Source organism: Chrysemys picta, chromosome 3 (assembly GCF_011386835.1).
Source record: "Chrysemys picta bellii isolate R12L10 chromosome 3, ASM1138683v2, whole genome shotgun sequence".
Classification (NCBI taxonomy): Eukaryota; Metazoa; Chordata; order Testudines; family Emydidae; genus Chrysemys; species Chrysemys picta.
The window spans coordinates 193,457,430-193,479,512 of record NC_088793.1 but is presented as its reverse complement, the minus strand read 5'-3'; the positions used below and the strand labels follow the sequence as shown (position 1 = coordinate 193,479,512).

General features: G+C 44.4%; 1 protein-coding gene across 2 annotated transcripts in view; it reads right to left on the bottom strand.

Moving 5' to 3' along the window:
* The window catches only part of SERTAD2 (SERTA domain containing 2), a 101,090-nt gene that overhangs the window by 69,722 nt on the left and 9,285 nt on the right, over window positions 1-22,083 (bottom strand). The gene's annotated exons all lie outside the window — the stretch shown is intronic.

The following is a 22,083-nucleotide window of genomic DNA, read 5'->3' as shown; positions in this document are numbered from 1 at the left end:
ATCACAGAAGCAGTTCTGTTGCTTTCTACTGAAGTGTTTGGTTGGTGAAACCACACCCTCTGTTTGGCGCACTGCATATGCTGCTCCTCGCTCCCTCAGCAGGGCCCTGTGTTTGAGACGAGTACAGCAGAAAGGAAGTAAAAAGCTTTGGCCAGCAGCTGTTACTGCCGCTTACTCTCTGTCACTCACAGAAAGGGAAAGAAAAATGTTGAAGAGGCAGCAACTTGTTTTCTTTGTTGAGTTCCCCCCCTCCGCCCCGATCTATTATTCATTCAAATTGCCTTTGTTGTCACACATTCCCATTTTTAAGACATTGGTTCAAAGTCCTGCTTAAGTATTGCTTCAAAAAGAAAGAAAAAAAACTATTTGTCCATTTTAAACCAAAGTGATTATTTTTACAACAGAAATAAGTGAATCTTCAGAGGAGGAGACAAGAGTTTCAATTGAGCGCTGAGAGATTTTTAACAGTAATGTTAACGCTATTCATAAAATCAGCCACCCATTTGCTCAATCACACGGACGTTATGCAGCTGTGTAAGGGCCCGCACAATCTACCTAGCTGTCAAATTATTCAAATTCTTATTTGTGCTGCACAGGTCCATAAAACGCTGTTTCCTTCTGCTCTTGAGTTTCCCCACCCTCTGGTTTCCCTTCCTGACTTCTTCCTCCCAGTCTGACTTCTGTGGCTTCCCCGCCAAGAGAGATCAGTATATTTCCTGTGCCTGCCACTGCCCTTAAAAGGGCAGATCTGGAGGCAAGCAAGAAGGAGATCCTTTCCAGAGTAAAGGACAGAATCAAGGTCAAGAATGATTGCCTGGCTGCAGAGACCTTCTCTTGGAGCTGGGAGAGGGTACTTCATGGAGCCTTACTGTCAGGGCTAAGGTGGCAGATGGGGTGACAGCATGGAGAAAATTCCTATCTACTTAGTGCTCTGCATCAGGGGAGACTCTGTGGCCTACTGGAAAAATGGAGTGGGGGAGGGTAGAAGAAGGCCATGATATTTATAGGGACAGTGGGATACTTGCAGGAGGGCTTAGTTGCTCTACATAGCAGCTGCCTTCCTCAGTTCCGTAGCTCCCAGCTGCATAGGGGTAGGGTTCTTCTCCAGTGGAGGCCCACACCAGAGAGGAGATGACTGTGTGGTCAGTGACAGGGCTAGGGCAGCAGAGGCAGGCAGCAGGAGGAAGGTTTGTAGCACTTCTAGGGCCAGGAGACCGCTTGCAAGCGCAGGTGTCTTCCTTGCAGATTTCCGAAACCGCATTAGTGCTGCCTGCCCTCCTTCTATTCACCTAGCCTTGCACGAAAGAAAAACAGTTTTTTTTTTTAAAAAGCCATCCCTCCCCACAAACACACACACACACACACAACTCCCCCCCCCCCCACACACACACACAAAGAGCAAAAGCTAATGTGAACAACCCTCCTCTGTACCACACTCACTTGAGCCAGTGCTTGGAGCAGCAATAGCTCTCAGAATAGAACCTTAAGTACACCTGAACTCCAATTGGCAAGAGTCCCAATGTCTGTTACGACCCGTGATGCTGTCACCCTGTTCTCCTTCCCTCTCTAAGTCTAGGCTTCCCCCTGCCAGCTCACTGCGACAAGCAGCACAAGGTGCCTCAGTGGGGTGGACCCTGAGACCTACTCTTCATCTTTGTGAGCCTCTCCCTCCTCACACCACCCTGTTCATGCTCAAGGGAGCAGAAAAAGGACACACACACCCCTAACTGGGTAGGCGGCTGGGGTAGCAAGAGCTCAAAGGGAAGTAGATGGTCAGAGCCCCAGACAGAGGAAGAATTCCCAGCCTTAGCAGCAAGGGAACGGAAGAGCAGAGAGCCAAATGCCAGCCAGCTAGCCATCACCACCTCTCCCCCAAAGTGATCATTGAGATTCACTCAACAACCTCCCGCCACAACAGAGGGTGCGTTCGTAAGAATATACGGTCCATCGCTGACCTGAACAAACTTCAGAATTTAAGTCCCTCTCATTTCCATGAAGTCAGATCAAGGAGTGCTTCAGCCATGAACCCTCCCCACTCCACAAACCTCGGGCTTGCGTACTTAGTAATTTGCTTCATGCCCAAGGGTCTGAGGAGAAGCCATCTTTGCAATAGTTCATCACTATTTTGATCACTGTGGAAATTCAGTAAGATACCAGGGCAGTCTCCTGCTGTATTGCCAGCTCTTGCGATTTGATTGCCATTCTCACAATACCGGGTGTTTTTCTTAAAGCCCCAGCTCCTGGAGTCAACTGATTACATGACAATCTAAAACTTCACTTCATTTTTAATAACATTAATTTCTAGCCCTTATGGTTGTGGAGAACAGATTGAAAACTGGAACACTAAAGCTCAAACACCAGAAGGCAAATAAAAATCTTTTTTTTAAATGAATAGTTCCAGGATTGTTAAGTTATTCTCCTGATTTTTCAGGGACTGATCCATGACTTTTTGACACTGGAGCTGGCATTACATGACAAATGCCTAAGCTACATGACAAATAGGAGCAGTGGCGGATTAATGATTTTGCCGCCCCTAGGCCCTGAAATAATTGCTGCCTGCCCACCCCTGGCCCCGCCCCAACTCCACCCTTTCCCTGCCCCCATTCCAACCCCTTCCCCAAAGTCCCGCCCCAACTCCGCCCCCATTGGATCCCTTCCCCAAATCCCCGCCCGGCCCTGCCTCTTCCCCCAGTGCCCCGCGTTTCCCCTCCCTCCCTGCCCCACGAAACAGCTGTTTCACAGCGCAAGCGCTTGGAGGGAGGGGAGAGAAACAGGACGCGGTGGCGCGCTCATGGAGGAGGCAGAGGCGAGCTGGGGCGGGGAGGGGAGATTCTCCATGGGTGCTCAAATTTGCCACCCCTGCAAATTTGCCGGCCTAGTCCTTAGAGTCATAGAATGTCAGGGTTGGAAGGGACCTCAGGAGGTCATCTAGTCCAACCCCCTGCTCAAAGCAGGACCAATCCCCAGACAGATTTTTGCCCCAGATCCCTAAATTGCCCCCTCAAGGATCGAACTCACAACCCTGTGTTTAGCAGGCCAATGCTCAAACCCTTGTCGGCCTAGGCGATAATATGCTGCTGAATCGGAGCAGAAGTGCAAGACTGGAATGGACCTCAGTAGGTCATCTAGTCCAGTCCCCTGCACTCAGGGCAGGACTATGTAATAACTAGACCATTCCTGACTGGTGTTTGTCTAATCTGTCCTTAAAAACCTCCAGTGAGAGCTTCCACAACCTCCTTAGGTAATGTGTACCAGTGCTTAACTACCCTAACAAGAAATTTTTCCTAATATCCAACTTAAGTCTCCTTTGCTGCAATTTAAGCCCATTGCTTCTTGTCCTATCCTCAGAGGCTAATTAGATCAATTTTTCACCCTTCTCCTTGTACAATCTTTTCTGAACTTGAAAACTTATCGTGTTCACCCTCCCCTCCGCGTCTTCTCTTCTCCAGACTAAACAAACCCAATTTTTTTCAATCTTTCCTCACAGATCATGGTTTCTAAATCTTTAATCACTGTTGTTGTTCTCTGGTGGACTTTCTACAACTTGTCCACATCTTTCCTGAAAAGCAAATAGACATTGAAAACAGACCAAGCAATCTGACACACTTTTTTAAAGAATTATTTCAGTAAAACAGAAGGTTATAGAAAAAATTCATAATCAACTAACATAACTCTGTAACTCTGCTGGGCAAGTTTGGGACCATTGCCACATAAGTTGGGTCTAATGTGCTGCATGATATAAAAGGGGCTGCCTATAAGGAATGAACCCTACTTACAAAAACAGAGGAAAATGCCATCCTTACCTGGGGGAACCACATACAGAGGGGGTGAGAGGTCCCAGAGCGGGGTCAACGGTGCAGCCATCTCAAGAGCCATCTTGCAGTTGCAGAGCAGGAAGTCTTGGCAAAACAGGCTGCAACACACGATTACTGTTCCTTGGAACAGGACTGGTTTGTAAGTGTCCGGCTAGGGATTACCACTGACAGCGTGTGCATTACGCACAGCCCATAGCCCCGTTAAATTGCACTGTGTGACCAGCACGTTAGGTGGGCAAGAAGATGAAACAAAAGAGCACCGTGGCACTTACACATGGGAACAGGGAGAAGAGGAAAACCACCCTATCCGTTCTTTCTTCCACCCTTTGCAGAACAGACAGCAGGATCCGGTCTGTAGTGAGGCCGCACCTGAGAACTGAAATGCCTTTGTCGCTAGCTGATATTGGAAATTTACACATGCTGCAGAGGGCCAGCACGAGGCCCGCTATGCCACTTACGCCTCATATGGAAACTCTGGGAGAAATCCTGGCCCCACAGAAGTCAGTTGCAAAACACCCATCGATTTCAATGGAGTCAGGATTTCTCCCTCTGTGGGCGTAAGTATAAAAACCGTGCAGGACCTTGGGAGAATGAAGACACACAGCAGAGACTGGGCATATGCAATATAGCAATATGCCACCAGATCAGGAAGAGACAGAAATGACAGTGGACGCAGGGCACTGAACCCCACACATAGTGTGTAACCGCCCAGGATGTGTCCTACCCTCTTTGAACGGAGATCTGAGGGGATGTCTTTTTCTTACACTTTGGCAACACTTCTATAAATTTCTCACGCCCACAAATTCTCACTGAGCTGTGCTGTGTTTGACACTCCGAGAGAGAGATCGTCTGCACATCCATTACATGAGCAGAAAGGAGCTACATGCTGGCCCTGAATAGATTGGTGCACAAACCTGCTCCAGGGTAGAGGCCTCGGGATCCACATTTACATGGATCCAGTGGCCCCCAGCTGGTGCAGAGGTGTGTGTAGCAAATCAGTTCACTTACTCTGGCTTGGGAGGGGTGAATTTCACCCTGCAGCCCCTCTACATTCCACCTGCAAAGAGTCCAAATATTTGGGCTTCAGGCGGGTGGATGAATTTTACCCAAGTGGATTACTTGTGAGCATTCTTAGCTTAACTGGGTTATCTTTCACTTACAAGTCTGCTACAATGTAAGGGTTATCTGAAGGCTTAGAATCATAGAATATCAGGGTTGGAAGGGACCTCAGGAGGTCATCTAGTCCAACCCCCTGCTCAAAGCAGGAACAATTCCCATCTAAATCATCCCAGCCAGGGCTTTGTCAAGCCGGGCCTTAAAAACTTCCAAGGAAGTAGATTCCACCACCTCCCTAGGTAAAGCATTCCAGTGCTTCACCACCCTCCTAGTGAAATAGTGTTTCCTAATATCCAACTTAGACCTCCCCCACTGCAACTTGAGACCATTGCTCCTTGTTCTGTCATCTGCCACCATTGAGAACAGCCGAGCTCCATCCTCTTTGGAACCCCCCCTCAGGTAGTTGAAAGCAGCTATCAAACCCCCCCTCATTCTTCTCTTCTGGAGACTAAACAACCCCAGTTCCCTCAGCCTCTCCTCAGAAGTCATGTGCTCCAGACCCCTAATCATTTTTGTTGCCCTCCGCTGGACTCTTTCCAATATTTCCACATCCTTCTGTAGTGTGGGGCCCAAAACTGGACACAGTACTCCAGATGAGGCCTCACCAATGTCGCATAAAGGGGAACGATCACGTCCCTTGATCTGCTGGCAATGCCCCTACTTATACAGCCCAAAATGCCATTAGCTTTCTTGGCAACAAGAGCACACTGTTGATTCATATCCAGCTTCTCGTCCACTGTGACCCCTAGGTCTTTTTCTGCAGAACTGCTACCTAGCCATTCGGTCCCTAGTCTGTAACAGTGCATAGGATTCTTCCGTCCTAAGTGCAGGACTCTGCACTTGTCCTTGTTGAACCTCATCAGGTTTCTTTTGGTCCAATCCTCCAATTTGTCTAGGTCCCTCTGTATCTGATCCCTACCCTCCAGTGTATCTACCACGCCTCCCAGTTTAGTGTCATCTGCAAACTTGCTGAGAGTGCAGTCCACACCATCCTCCAGATCATTAATAAAAATATTAAACAAAACCGGCCCCAGGACCGACCCTTGGGGCACTCCGCTTTAAACTGGCTGCCAACTAGACATGGAGCCATTGATCACTACCCGTTAAGCCCGACAATCTAGCCAGCTTTCTATCCACCTTACAGTCCATTCATCCAGCCCATACTTCTTTAACTTGGCGGCAAGAATACTGTGGGAGACCATATCAAAAGCTTTGCTAAAGTCAAGGAATAACACATCCACTGCTTTCCCCTCATCCACAGAGCCAGTTATCTCCTCATAGAAGGCAATTAGGTTAGGCACGACTTCCCCTTGGTGAATCCATGCTGACTGTTCCTGATCACTTTCCTCTCCTCTAAGTGTTTCATAATTGATTCCTTGAGGACCTGCTCCATGATTTTTTCAGGGACTGAGGAGAGGCTGACTGGCCTTTAGTTCCCCGGATCCTCCTTCTTCCCTTTTTTAAAGATAGGCACTACATTAGCCTTTTTACAGTCATCCGGGACCTCCCCCGATCGCCATGAGTTTTTAAAGATAATGGCCAATGGCTCCGCAATCACATCCGCCAACTCCTTTAGCACCCTCGGATGCAGCGCATCCGGCCCCATGGATTTGTGCTCATCCAGTTTTTCTAAATAGTCACGAACCACTTCTTTCTCCACGGAGTGCTGGTCACCTCCTCCCCATACTGTGCTGCCCAGTCCAGCAGTCTGGGAGCAGACCTTGTTTGTGAAGACAGGGGCAAAAAAAGCATTGAGTACATTAGCTTTTTCCACATCCTCTGTCACTAGGTTGCCTCCCTCATTCAGTAAGGGGCCCACACTTTCCTGGACTTTCTTCTTGTTGCTAACATACCTGAAAAAATCCTTCTTGTTACTCTTAACATCTCTTGCTAGCTGCAACTCCAAGTGCGATTTGGCCTTCCTGATTTCACTCTTGCATGCCTGAGCAATATTTTTATATCCTCCTCCCTGGTCATTTGTCCAATCTTCAGCTTCTTGTAAGCTTCTTTTTTGCGTTTAAGGTCAGCAAGGATTTCACTGTTAAGCCAAGCTGGTCACCTGCCATATTTACTATTCTTTCTACACGTTGGGATGGTTTGTTCCTGCAACCGCAATAAGGATTCTTTAAAATACAGCCAGCTTTCCTTTGTCCTTCATGTTATTTTCCCAGGGGATCCTGCCCATCTGTTCCCTGAGGGAGTCAAAGTCTGCTTTTCTGAAGTCCAGGGTCCGTATTCTGTTGCTCTCCTTTCTTCCTTGTGTCAGGATCCTGAACTCAACCGTCTCATGGTCACTGCCTCCCTGGTTCCCATCCACTTTTGCTTCCCCTACTAATTCTTCCCTGTTTGTGAGCAGCAGGACAAGAAAAGCTCTGCCCCTACTTGGTTCCTCCAACACTTGCACCAGGAAATTGTCCCCTGCACTTTCCAATTTGATTGTTCAATTGTTTGGTCTTATCTAAATGATCCGAGTCACATAAGTCAAGGACCAAATCCTACTACCACATGCCAAAAACCTTGCATGCGTACGGAGTACTTTCTACCCACACTGATTTCAAGGAATAGCCTGGCTAAAAGTAGGCTAGGGCTCTTCCAGGTTTAAGAGATCCTTTCTGAGATCTAAACAATCCCTGTTTTACATTCTTTCTATTAAAATATGTGGGAAATACCCTATGGTTGTTTTCATCCTATACCAAGTAGTTTCTTTATGAAGTGATCTATGACTCTGCACTGATGGCTGTAAAAACACCTAACAAAAAAAGGCCCCCTTCTCGTCTCTCCCCTTCCTTGCCCCCACAAATAAAGCCAGATTGTATTACTAACCCCATTCATGTATACCCTTAAAAAGAGATTTAAACATTTTTGTAATTCAGAAAACTAAGGTTTACTATTGTTCTCACTCCCTTCTGGGGTTTTACAATTTCTGCAAACTCTCACTACAAAATTGACAAGGAATACGTACTTTTTAGCTGTCTCCACATCTGCACAAGGAATAATGCAGACATGCAGCTCTTTTACACAAAACAAATATTTTAACATGTGACAGAGTCCTTTTCTGGCCCGTATTTTAACCATGAAAAGTTGTTTATAGCAGTTTGTCAACTTTTTGCTATAATGTTCTGATTTTCTGTCAAACAGTACCGTGATTTTTCATGTTTGTTTTGACCCTTCCACTGTTACCAGCACAACAGAATTACAAACCATTCATTTTTAGCTGTGGATTTTGGCACAGGAATATTGTATGTTCATAATACAAACGAGCTTTCAGTGGTAAAACGGAACAATAGAAAAGTCTCTTTAACTGTCTGGATATGAGGAAAACCAGCTGTTAATAAATTTAAGTCACAATGGCTCTATTTCAAAAGTACAATAGAGGCTTCTCTAGCTGTACAATCAAAATATTTGTAGTGTTACACTAGAGTAAGTATTCACAGTTCCCGCTCCCCAAGGAGATCCCATGTAAAGGGAGGTAATCTATTGGTTTCCAACCACTGCGTACTGTTGGAGATTCCCTGAAACACTTCACTACAGGCTAATTTATCCATTATTTATTTAGCCATTCACTGTACCAAAGACTACACCTTATTACTGGTGTCTAAATTTTGGTATGAACAAAAGTGTATGCAGTTGGAAGAAATATTCTTTATACTGGTAATATAAAAGTAATAAAATATATAGAACCTTAGTTAGAAGCTTAAGATATCAGGTTCAGTTCCCTGAACTATATCTAGCCTAAATAAAAAACAAAACACTAAGAATTAAAACCATAATGAAAAAAAGTGTTTAATTCAACACAATGGGAAAGTCAAATTTCATCATCTGCTTGATTGCCTGTTATACGGTACTTTAATTGTGCTGCGATCTCCAGTACAATCATGTCAACTCTACAAAGCAGTAAATATTTTAGAGCATGAATTGACAGAAAGGACTATTACATACAATGAGATCAGAATCAAAATACCTCTTTTATACAGCACTTACAATCACTTCTCCACTGCATGCAAAGTTATCAGGAATTGCTCTATTATTTCTGTCATTAACCAATCTTTTTTTTTTTTTTCACCAAGTCCTCTAAAGTCTAGCCAGAGATTATCAAAGCCAACGACAGGCTTTCAACAGCTCGGCCAGTTGAAAATCTCTCAAGTTGTGCTGCTATCACCACTGCACGAGCTGACGTCAGACTGTTGTTTACAGGAGATGGGATACTGCCAATTTCCACTGAGCTGAAGACAGCAGTGCCCGGCCTCTTTTGGCTGTGCACAAGCAAGAACAATCTCCTTTTGTGTGTTGGTGCACGTGGGAGAGAAAGAATGAGAGAGTGTGCACATGTATGTAAGTGCACGCAGGCAAAAGGCTACTTATTCTTCACTAGGACACCAAAAAAAGCCAAAACAAAAACAATCTTCTCTAGGACAGCAAAACCTCATTGTCAGACTGCAAATAAAAACATGGTTCTGTTTTTATCATATTAGATATCATACTATGAAAACCATAGTTGCAAACACAATGGATAGCAAGGAAGTTTGGAGTTCTCCCTAGTGCCCCTGTAAATACTCCCAAACTCTAAAAATGTTTGCCCACCAATAAAAGGATTAAGATGAAAATGTGAATACACAGAATGTCAAAACTTTGCACTGAGTGACCAAGCATTACAGGAACCATTTAAAATTTCAGAGTAGCTACAGTTCCTTCCTCTTCTAAGACCAGGAAATCCCCTTGTCAGTGCTAACATACATGAATAGAATCCACCATAGGAAGATATTGTGTCAAATTTACTGCCAGTAGAGACAAAAATAAGAGCGCCTGACTTAACTTTTTTTTTTTGTTCCATTTATGGTATTTCCTGGAACAGAGCAAACTTAAATGTAGGTGTGTTTTTGGGGTGGGGGGTGGGTGGGGAGGGTGAGCGATGGGAAAGCAGGAGCAGGAGGTGCGGAATAGGGACAGTATCAGGTTCAGTCTTTCTTCAGCTAACTTTTACTTATTAATCTTGCTTTAAAAAAAATAAAAAACAAAAAGCCAAACAGACGGATCCATATCAGGTTTGCAAGTGCCACACCATAGCTTCTGCCTGTAAGAAAGTTTCAGTTAAGTTCTAATCGTGGGGAAAAAGAAGTGCATGTATTTGAACCTAAAGTGAAGCTTCGAGGATTGGAAGGTGACCCAAGAGCCTGCATTTCTGTTCTCAGCCCCTATGGCTAGAGGCTACAATGCAAGAAGCTAAAATATCCAACCTTCAGCATAGAGTTGGCAGAAAGCATGTTGACAGACTTCCCAGAGGCGGCAACACGTTGCAGATTTCCTTTACAGGAGTCTACTTCCCCTCAATCCAAAAGCCAACGATTGCCTTTTTCAAATACTCCAGGCCAAAGTGGACAGGATAGCGCTCCCAGCGTAGTCTGGGATTCTACTGCACCTCAGTACTAATTAGGAATAAGACAGACACTTCCCTTTGTAAGCTGACAAAAAGGGCATTTCACCAGCACAAAAACTGCCTTTCCAACAATACCATTTGGACAAGATTCTCATTTCTGGGTCTTGTGCTTCTTAGTACAAGACAGGTGCCTCTCCGTTAGGTTTTTGATCCCTAAGGATAATGGTAGTTGTGTACTACCAAGGACAAAGTCAGTCAACTTGCTTGATCAGTCTGTAAAAGAAGCTGTGTAATATGAATGTTACACAAAAAGGATTGTGCTGGTAATAGACTGGACCCATTGATAATACATAGTCAGGGCTTGATGTGATGTGACTGAAAGGATACATCAAAGAGGGCCAATGAAATGAGTCAGTCATGAATTGTGGGCCATAGCCATTGTTAGCTCATGGAATCCTATGGTGAACAGGTACAATACACAATATGTTATTGCATTGTTACTTGATGTGTTGTCTGTGCCAATCTTGGACCAGGGCTGAGTGGAAATTTCATGCAGCGCTTTTGCATTCTGCTTCCTGTATTTATTACAGATTTCAAAAACTTATCTTCAGTGGCAGCATGAGTGCCTGGCCACAACATGACATCCCAGCCTCTGTTCTTGCATTTTTCTGTACTCAGATTGTGATTTGCATTTATGACCTCTTGCTGTGGTATTATGACATAACATCCTTTACACAGAAATCCATCATATGTAGAAATTCCATACCCCAGTAAGTTTTTATGCTTGAAGATACCTGGGCTTGACTCACTTTTTGTTTCTTATTTGAGCTTATCGAATTTTGTTACAGAACTGGGTAGTTCTTGAGCTGCACTTATTTCAAATTCCTCTTCCTACAGTTCTTTGCGTTCATTATTTCTAGACATCCAACCACATGAACTTACATTTACTCCGATTTTAGGCTCCTGGTTCATCTCAAAATATTTCAGTACGGATGTTTCTGTAACAATTCTTTCTTTTTAATTCCATGAAGTTTTTCCTTTTTCCAGTCATACTATTGCCATTCTGTATGGTCCTCAAGCTGTGGTCACACTTAATTGTAACAAATTAGTAATCAATTTACTTAGTGATAACATGCCCATGGATCTCTATGTTAGGCCCCCTTGTTTTGTGGTCTTTCCACTAGTACAACTGCTTCAAGCTTTCTTGGGTCTAGTCAAACTCCTTTGTCAATGGGTGTGTGTTCTCCCCAATTCAAGAGAGCATCAACAATTACCTTCCCTCAATTCCCTCGATTAGAAGATGTGAGAGATGGAGTTTTCATCCAGAACTGAACATACTTTGGTTTTTTAAAGTCTAGACATGGTTTCCTCATCTACTTTCATGGTCTAGAGCAGGGGTCTCAACCTTTTCCTTTCTGAGGCCCCTCCTCCCAACATGCTATAAAAGCCTCCATGGCCCACCTGTGCCACAAACAGCTGTTTTTCTGCATATCCAGTAGATTAAAAGCCAGGGCTGGCGTTACGGGGTAACAAGCAGGGCAACTGCCTGTGGCTCCACACCACAGGATGCCCTACAAAGCTGAGTTGCTCGGGCTTTGGCTTCAGCCCCATGCAGCTTGGGCTTCGGATTTCTGCCCTGAGCCTCAGGGAGTCTAACGCTGGCCCTGTTCTCCAGTTTATTTTGGTGGACCCCCTGAAACCTGCTTGCGGGCCCCAGGCCCCTAGTTGAGAACTGCTGGGCTACAGCTCTAGTGTTTAATGGCCTTATTTAGACTTTTTTTTTTTTAAATAGGTACACATATATTTAAACTTTTTTTTTTTTCAGTGACCACACTGTTCAATACAGATAGCAGCTGAATTAAGCAATAATTAACTATTGTTTGGTCATTTTCATCTTTTGCTTCATCTCTCGCATGTGAGCATGGTGCACGTATCTTGGTGATACACTGAGATCTCTCTCATATGTTGCATTATATCCTTAATTCATCTCAGTCCATGAAACACCTCATCATATTCTTTAAGAGCCCTATTCTGTACACCCATTTGAGCATCCGTATTTGTAGACTGTTCTTCAACCCTACAGACGAGTGGTATCTGCCCTTGTTCAGGCATGCCTGCGTGGCTTTGCCACATGGGTTCGTTGTGTGCCAGCTATATGAAAACTAGCTTAGTTTATTTTAACATCAGGCAGTCACTAATGTTTCTGTATGGTTGCTGTGATTTCTTTGCACTCAGCTCCAGTATCTATTTTGAAATTCATTGTTTGTTCATTTATTTCCAGGGTCACACACCACTCTGTTGTAGAACCTTCCTTGGTAATTTTAATTAAGTGATCCAACTGCATCATTATTTGATTTTTGTCCTTCAGCTGTATGTTCATGAACATCATTTGCCTATATGCTTTGAAACTGGTGCTGACGTGATGTGCTTTTTCAAAATGGCAGCATACTTTATGTACACATTGTGCTGGACCCCTTGGCTTTATATTGCAATTACCTCTGCATTTGTTACAAACAAACCTGGGTCTGCCATTTTTGTTTACGAATGAATTCTGTCTTTATGGCTCCATATGTTTTTTAGTTAGCTACACTTCAGTTCTTCCACTGCTTATTAACATTTTTAACGAGGGAAAAGCACAGTTTTCACCAACCCTGCAAATACCCACTGCTCTTTGCAAAGTCAAGGCTGTTGCTCACAATACCTTTTTCATCTTATCAGTTATACCACAAGTCATTTAGTTTCCAATTAGTCCATCTGCTAACAGTTCAAAAATCACATGACTTAGCTTTATGTAAGTGTGGAGTACTATGGTAAATGGGAACCAGCATAAAGAAAGTGTACCTTTCTCAAGTGATATTCCTGCATTGATCAAAGGATTAAATGACGTATTTTAATGACTTTCTAGCAGTTTGCAGTTCTCCCCATGCTTCCATAGGAATCAGCTGTAGATCTCAATTGCTGCATGTGTCAGAGTCAGAACCAAAATGCCCTCCCCAATTTCTCTGCAATGCCACTGGTTTTGAGAAAGATTTGGAAGTACTGCAACCACATCCTCCAGTTCTTTGCCAGGCTCCCTTCCAGGCCAAGGGATTCAGGTGGCTTCGTTTGCTCAATTTTTGTCAAGTATCTGGTTTACTTCCAATACCATTTAATAGACGTCTGACCATACAGGAGTGCAAGTAAGGGCAGGTCTTCACTACGGGGGTGGGGGGGTGGGAGGGGGTCGATTTAAGATACGCAAATTCAGCTACGCGAATAGCATAGCTGAATTTGACGTATCGGAGCCGACTTACCCCGCTGTGAGGATGGCAGCAAAATCGACCTCCGCGGCTCCCCGTCGACGGCACTTACTCCCACCTCCGCTGGTGGAGTAAGAGCGTCGATTCGGGGATCGATTGTCACGTCCCGACGAGACGCGATAATTCGATCCCCGAGAGATCGATTTCTACCCGCCGATTCAGGCGGGTAGTGTAGACCTAGCCTAAGAGACTGAACTTTGTTTCCTGACATGGGTCAGAGCTACAAAAAAATACTGCTTATCACATGACAGGGGTCAGTATCCACAAGCCACTCCTCCAGCTTTCCATCCCATCCCAGCTTTCAGGCGGGTTCAGATATACTTTTCTGGTGTGTCCCTTCCTGCCTTCCAGTCGGGTCCATTCCTCATATTTGCTTTTCTGGAGGCCAGAAGGCTGCTCGCTCCTATCAGTCAGGAAGCACAGAGAGCCCCAGTCTCTGCTCTCCAAAGACCCTGGAAAAAACTGAGCCATGCTTGGATCTTTGTCAGTGCCTTGGTACTTTGATGAAAATTCCCTCTCCTCTTTGCCTGCCATGATCCTTCCTGGCAGATAGAGCCACTGGGCTGCTGCCTCCAGGTGAATGAGGATAAGGATCTCTTCTAGGCACTTTCTGATCCTTTTTGACATGAGGGCCCCAGCTCTCTCTGGATCTCAGGGACCTCAGTCAACACCCAATCAAGGAAAATTCATGGGATTGGGGTGCTTGTCAATGGAAGGTTGAGTCCCCCCACTCGCCATGCTGTGTGATGAGCAGGCCAGCAGGCAAAGGAGATACTAGGAGGGGCTGCTGACAGAGCAGGAGTCCTCCCCTACTAAACTGAGGGGCTGCACACTTGGCACATATCCAGGATTGGGGCCCGTTTAACTCTCCAGGGCTGAGGGAGAACGCAGCACTTCTAAAGCCCCAGCTGTTTCAGCCTTAGTGATAAGAGGCCCAGAAGGAGCTGGCAAAGGGCCGTAACTCTCCTTTGCTGTCTTTTTTCCAGGCTGTCACTGAAGCTTTTGTTGACGAGGCTCAGGTGTACTGAACAATAGTGGTGGAGCCGGTTGCAACTTTGCTCTTGGTGGCAGACTAGAAACCGGCTCTCAGGAGACAGAAACTAGTCAAGCCAGTCCCAGAACACCATCATTCCTACTGGTTCATTGTGCCTGAGTGACAAGCTAGAGAGACTGGAAATTAAATTAGTCTAAATTAATGGGTATGTTGAGTGAACCAGATATTCCAAAGATACGGACCGTGTTTTTACTTAGGCTGCATCTGTAACTGCAGTAGGGGACCATGATTGTAGCTCTCCATGCTGGCATCACAGTCCCTTCCTTGCCTTATCCTTACCTCTGGCATAGGGGTGAATTGCTCCCATCCTCTCCCTAAACCGGATGCCATGAAGCTGCAGGGAAGTGAATGCTGGGGGCCCATTACCGCAGCCCCAGCCATTGTGGGGTGGGCACATACCCCCCAATCCTCCAGAAACCAGCTCATTCTTCCAACTCCTACAGATCCGTGCAGAAAGGACAATCCCCCTCTACTGAACTGACACTAACTTCCATGACTCCACACAGTGGGAAGAACAGGCATTCCAGCTATCACTCCCTGTCTTTGCAGCAACTGACAGAACGGTGTGCGTGGCGGGTCCCTACTCTCCAGTCCCAGACGCTATTGCTCCTGCATCCTCCCTATTGCACAACTTTGCTTGCTCTGCTCCTTAGCTGGCATTGTTCTTGGGAGGGGAAAAGGAGCAGGGTCTGGGGAGAATCGGATGACTCATGTTAAAATAAAAATTTTAAACAAATTTTTAAAAAAAAACTTAATTTTATATTGAATTTTTCATATTGAATAGGGGAGTCTTTCCCATATGCTCAATTGTATATTGCCCCCCCTCCCCCAGTACCATGAGAGCCCCCACAAATGGAGAGTTTCCAGCAGAACCATCACAGGACCCCCAGTACTAGCTCTGAGAGCTAGGATCATGACAGTACAACGACTGTAGTTGCTTCCTTGAATTTACTGTTTTTAGCATCACAGTGAATTCAAAAAATAAATACTTGGCCCATGTACAGCACTGCTCATCTTCAAAGTGTTTTACAGACAGCAGCAAAATCAGCCCTCTCAACAACTCTGAAGTGGGCAGGTATCACTCACGTTCTACAGATAGGGAAATTTGGGGAGAGGGAGTAGGTGATTTGGTTCTGGTTACAGAAGTCAGCATTTGAGAACAAGCATTTGAACCCCAAAGATCCTGGCTCCCCATCCTGTTATCTCTCTTCTCACTGTTACTATAAAGTACTATTTCCAGTAAAAACAAAAACAAAAAAACCCACAATAATTGTGCTTACGTGTTAAACAAGATGAATGGGGAAGCAAATGAATTGAACTGAGGGGGAGCTACTAAACTTCTGCCTTGTAGGAGTATGGTTTGAACTCCACTGTAGTGCAGTCCTTCGCAAACATCTACCTAAAAGCAATATATAGCAAATATTGACTTTTTAAATGGAAAATTGCTAGCAGATGTCACTTATCAAATGTTGACTTTCAACGGCAACTACTGCATCTTTGTCAGTTGTTCAACAAAGGTATCACATTAGATACTTTGCTGACTTTTGCCTAAAGGACCAGGCTGCATGCACGGCCATACATATCATGTACAAAAACCATGCGCAAGTATCACACCACCAAGTACCAATAGGAGGAAGAATCTACTACAGACATGTGGCTCAGACACGGCTGGGAGTTTCAGCATCCCTCCCCACACTGAATTCACTCATTGCAACCTAACTGCATGTGAAAAATCTCTGCTTAGGAATTCCAGCTCTTACAATTAAGCTTATGGACAAAATGTCCTTTTCTCCCCTTTAATGAAATTACTATTTATTTCAAAACTATGATGAGTACTTATTTCATTATGGTATCCCGTGACAACTCATCATTCACTGAACTTCACTTTATGATACATGAGAAACTGCAGCACAAGCTTAGACAGTTCTATTTAAACTAGCCCCTGCAGTTGAAACAAATCATTCCAACAGCAGTATTGACTTATGGAAAGGGCCATTCAAAATCTGAAGACATAATATTCTTCAGTATTCACAGAGCTTAATATCTTCAAACAGAAATTACTCAAGCTGATGTATCTCATTATTACAGAGTCAAAGTTCCTCCCAAAAGGAGAAAAATGTAATAGAGAATAAGAGACTGTCGGGGCCAGCATACTGAGAGATGAGAGCCTTACAGCCACAGGTGAGAGCAGAGATCAGTTCCTGTCCCTTTCTCCAAGCCAGCAAGACTAGGAGTGCTACAGAGGAAATACACTTTGTACCTCCTGTTTAAAATAGGGAAGTCCCTCCTCTCATTCGACAGTGCTCCTTCCGGCACCAATGAGCCAAGAACATTGCCCGAGCCCTCTTGGCTAAAAGGATGGTAGTTGTGATACAGAGTTTTAAAGTTGGAAGGAATGTAAAAATGCAGGGAGATAACATGTACTCCATAAAAGACTCCCCTGGCCTTTTTCCTCCCATGCCACTGGGAACAATGTCATACAAGACAAAAGGCCTGATCAGGAGATATGTGGAACACCTGTAAAAACCTCTCAGGATCAGGCTCTGCATTTTGTAAGTACTCGTGGGACAAGTTTGGGACTTAAATTGCTCAAACTGGGGCTGGTGAGTGGCTAGGAGCCCAATCTGATATGCATGGGAGCCCTCTAGAAAATGAAAAGCTCTACCATTGGCCTAAGCAGCTCTCCAACAGCTTCAGATGATTTCAGAGGCAATATATTAAAAATATAAAAAGGAGATTAGGCCTTTCAGTGTCAGAGTGGAAATACCCCAATTCTGACTCAAGCTGGTAGATGCTGAGCATGCGGTATACGAGAAATATGCCATCTGCAGTATATGCAATACTTCTTGGTGCGTCTGGGGCCCCATACGTTGTACGCTGACCTTTCACATAGGAAACAACAGCGTGGAATCTGTGTAAAATGAAGTATGTGTCGCAGTCAAGCATTGCAAGCCACATGCACAACATGAGGGACGTAGGATTGCCATCACTGGTCTCCTATATTCCCAGCCTACCAGAGCACACAGCTGCCTGGAGTTAGCCTTAAAGAAAACCAGTTTGTACTTTATACCTCATGCTTATCGCTGCCCCACCGCTAACCAGTCAAGCCACTGAACTAATTTCCAACTCTGGTTGGTATTATTTCCTTTCCTTCTGTTAATATATATCAGGAAATAGGTATAATGGCCATGCCTCATACATAATTAAGGAAGATGGCAGTGGTACTGTGTAATATATATAGCATCCCCCACACCTGAAATAAGTCAGTCAGTATCATGTGTAAGCCATTAAAATGGAGGAGAGATGAAAGTAGCAGCTTGTGATACAGTACAGGAAAAGTCCTCCATTATGAAGACTTAGATACTCAGCATTAACACCCATGTGTATTTTGCTGTGGGACCACCACATCAAGTGGCTTTCATCAACATACCTACAAAAACTCTGTGCCCAAACTACATGCTGTTGTTACAGAAGAGCTTCAGGGAGAGAAAGATGCTGTTTAGAATTTCCCCTCATTTTCTATCTAAGACCCTCGTATGGGCTCTCATCCTAGCATTTAAGTGCCTCGCAATATTGAGTATATTTATCTTCACAACTCTCTGAGATAGTGCTTCTCTATCACCTCCATATTACAGATGGGGAACTGAGGCAGAGAGAGACTAAGTGACTTGCCAAGGACCACACGGGAAGTCTGTGGCAGAGCAGGAATTGAACTCATCTCCCGCACAGCTCAGGCCAGCACTCTAACCACTGGGCCATCCTTCCATTACGTGCTTACAAGTCATCTTTGCTTGGTCCATGAACACCTTTTGTTCCCTCTGTGCCTAAAAGCCAAGAGGATGATTTGACTGCACATACTGTTACCCACACATCTGTCTCCTTATCGGTTAACAACAGCTTAGAAATAATATGAGAAAGCCAAAAATACAACCATAGTGCATAAGCACTAAGACACGTGAACAAAACCTCTCCCTATGACATAATTTAGTGCGTTATGTAAAGAGAAACACTAACAAAATATCTCCACTTATTACGTGATCATTCACTGTATCTACAAGCCTGCATGGGGAGGTCGAGCCACTAACAGGGTAACAATCTAAGCTGCTTTTTAGTAAGTGGCTCAAGAAATATCTTGTGATTAAAGCAGAGGACTGATAATCAGAAGGTCTTGCTTCTACTACTTCTTCTGACACAGATTTCCGGGGGAGGGGAGGAATATCTGTGCTTCAGTTTCCTCATCTGTAAAATAGGGATGAAACTCTCTTTCTACCTGACAGGGTGCTTGCGAGTTTAAGTTCGCTGGACCAGATCCTCAGCGCTGTCAAACAGCTGAAGCAGGGCAAACATAGTCAATGCTGACCTAAGTGGCCAGGTGAGGATCCCTCTTGTGTAGCAGAATCTTGTAGGAGCAGGGATCCAGGATAGCCAGCACTAAACTACCCCCCTCACAGCCTCCAGCCCAGGGGCAGGCCGAGGTCAGCCACAGGCAGCGAGGGCCCATTCCTGTCTGAGAAGCCTTCAGATACGACAGCGACTTGTCAGTAGAATTTACACTAAGTTTTTTTTCTCCCAAGAACTTTCATACCCCTCTATGCCGAAAAGGACAAGACCAAGGCCTCATTAACATCCCAACTGTGAGACCACCACAAATGCAAGCACAGGATTGATAAGCAAACAGCCCATGTGGTATTTGCAACCAACACCCCCTTATGATATAGTGAGCTTCCACAGGTTAAACAAGCTGAACTGTTTCGACCAGGCTGTTCTCCATCAGAGCCTGCAGTCTGACGTCAATGGGTCTTGTGCTCCTGAGTCACTTAGGTGCCTAAGACTGAACTAAGAAGCTAACTGTAGGTTGTTTTTGAACATTTTGATCTGTGTGCGTAAAAAAGTTTCACAATAACTGACATATTGACAATGTAAATAACTTTTCACGGTTTACACCGAAGCAAATTTTTTTCTGAAGTGACAGATTTTATGCCACTAGGAGAAATTTGCTTAACAAAAACCCAATTTTAGCCCTTTGAAATCAATGGGAACATTCATGTGGGTGAAGCCTCGTACCTGCTTGTGTGTTCACAGGATAACGCCTCAGTTTTCAAAATTTTGATTTTTGCTTACAGCAATTTTGTAAAATTCCAATACGATACCCACTGAGTAGTGGCACTTAAATTATAATCCGACATTGTAATAGCGTAAATTTTCCAATTAGTTTTCATGAAGCCTCAACCTGATTTAAGTCAATTATTAAAAAAAAAAAAAAAAAAAAAAAAAAAAAACCACATGATTTAAGTCAATGATCAAAATCACCTTTAATTAATCACTCCATCTTGTTGTGCTCAGGGCATTCAGTGCTATTATGGTATTACTTTATTATGCGAAGAATGCTGAGGGTTAGAAATTATCTGAAGTCCTCCACCACACAATGGCACTGCCAATTACCCACCCTACTTCTCATCTCCCCACCCATCCCAGGATGTTCCCACTCCTCCTCTGCAAATTTGGCTCCCGTAGTTCTCACCCCTTCCGTCGTACTGTCAAAGAAAAAACGGTTTATTACCGTTGCTCCCAGGCCATGTTCTTTGGCCACCAATGAGGCCACACGCAACCACACAGTTTGTGTGTCCCCAGGACTGGCTCTGCACGCAGATGTCTTATGAATGAGCACATGCACGAGCATTATGTTTCCAGTGGCAAGAAGGATGGGCAAATTGCCAACCACTTGCTGTAACCTTTTTGTAATGCCACTTACTGGCTAATTTGAGGACACATGTTAGATACCTTCTTAGAAAAAGCTCTGCATTTCATCCTTCCAAATGGAGGAAGAATGAGAGAGAAAGAGACACACACACACACACACACACACACACACGTAATGATAGAATTATGGCTGAAGAGTTTTTATTCTAAATTATTATAAGAACATAAATAAGAATGGCCATACTGGGTGAGACCAAAGGTCCATCTGGTCCAGTATCCTGTCTTCTGACAGTGGCCAGGTGCCCCAGAGGGAATGAACAGAACAGATGATCAAATGATCCATCCCATCGCCCATTCCCAGCTTCAGCAAACAGAGGCTAGGGACACCATCCCTGCCCATCCTGGCTAATAGCCATTGATGGACCTGTCCTCCATGAACTTATCTAGTTCTATTTTGAATTCAGTTATAGTCTTGGCCTTCACAACATCCTCTGGCAAGGAGTTCCACAGGTTGACTGTATGTTATGTGAAAAAAATACTTCCGTTTGTTTTAAACTGAATTATTATTTGTACTACCCTAGCACCCAGAGGCCTCTGAGCACGGCTTGAAACATAAACAAACAAGACAGCCCTGGCCCCAGTGTGCTTACAGTCCAAGTCCCTGGTTTCAGGTACTTACAACTTTCAGAGAAGTTACTCTTTGCACCGAAGTTTGTTATGGTTGTTCTCAACCCAAAGGTAATGGGAACTCAACATGGTATGCACTCAGTTAATGTTTTTTACTCCTGTTAGAAAGCTTAGGAAATTAGATGCAAAAGAAATAAAAATAAAAAAATCCCTACACAAACTTAACATTATATAGTTGAGAGTTTAAACAAAAAAGAGCCAGAAAATTCAAGCGTACAATAGCTGCTAACATAATAAATCCAACCACACTGCAACTTGTATGTACATTGTAACTTAACTCTCCTTTTTGAATCCTGCCATTGGCTTCTCATCCGATTATACCAAACTCAAATTTAAGCTTCTGGTCACCACTCTCAAAGTTCTGTCTCTCCCTTCTTATCCTTCCTGTCAAACACTGTCTTGCCTTCCCCGCCTCTCCCCTTCCCCATTCCCAACCTTGTTCACTCATTTTGTCAGATTTTCACAAAATCTGTGCCACACACCTCCTTTCATGCAGCCCCCTACACATAGTTTGACCTCCCTGAGGTCACCTGTAAGGCACCTAACCCTGCCCGCATTTACATGTCTCTCAAAAGCCCCAGCTCTCGCACGCTGCCTACAGTAAATCTTGTTGATTTGTATATAAATTGCCTATTGTTATTCTCCTTCCCCCTGACCTATGGCTTTAGAGTGTGAGCTTCTTGGAGCAGGAACTGTCACCAAGTGCCTGGCATGCAGTGGGCACTATTGCACACAAATAATAGCACAAACACACACCAGTATATATATTAAGATAACTAAATACTGGTCTCGTCTTTGACCCAAAAAATTAGTACAGTAGTAGCTCCTGGAAGTGATGGTGGGGAACCTGCACCCTTTGCTCATCCAACAACTGTGAAAGTGTTCAGATTTGCCTTCCCCCAGACATGTTACCCATCTCTGAAATGATCCACTGCCCCCTTTTCATTATAATAATTTCTAATCAGTTTTGTGGCATGGCAAAAATCCAGCATAACCATTAAAAACACACACATAGAAACCACACACACACAAATCTAG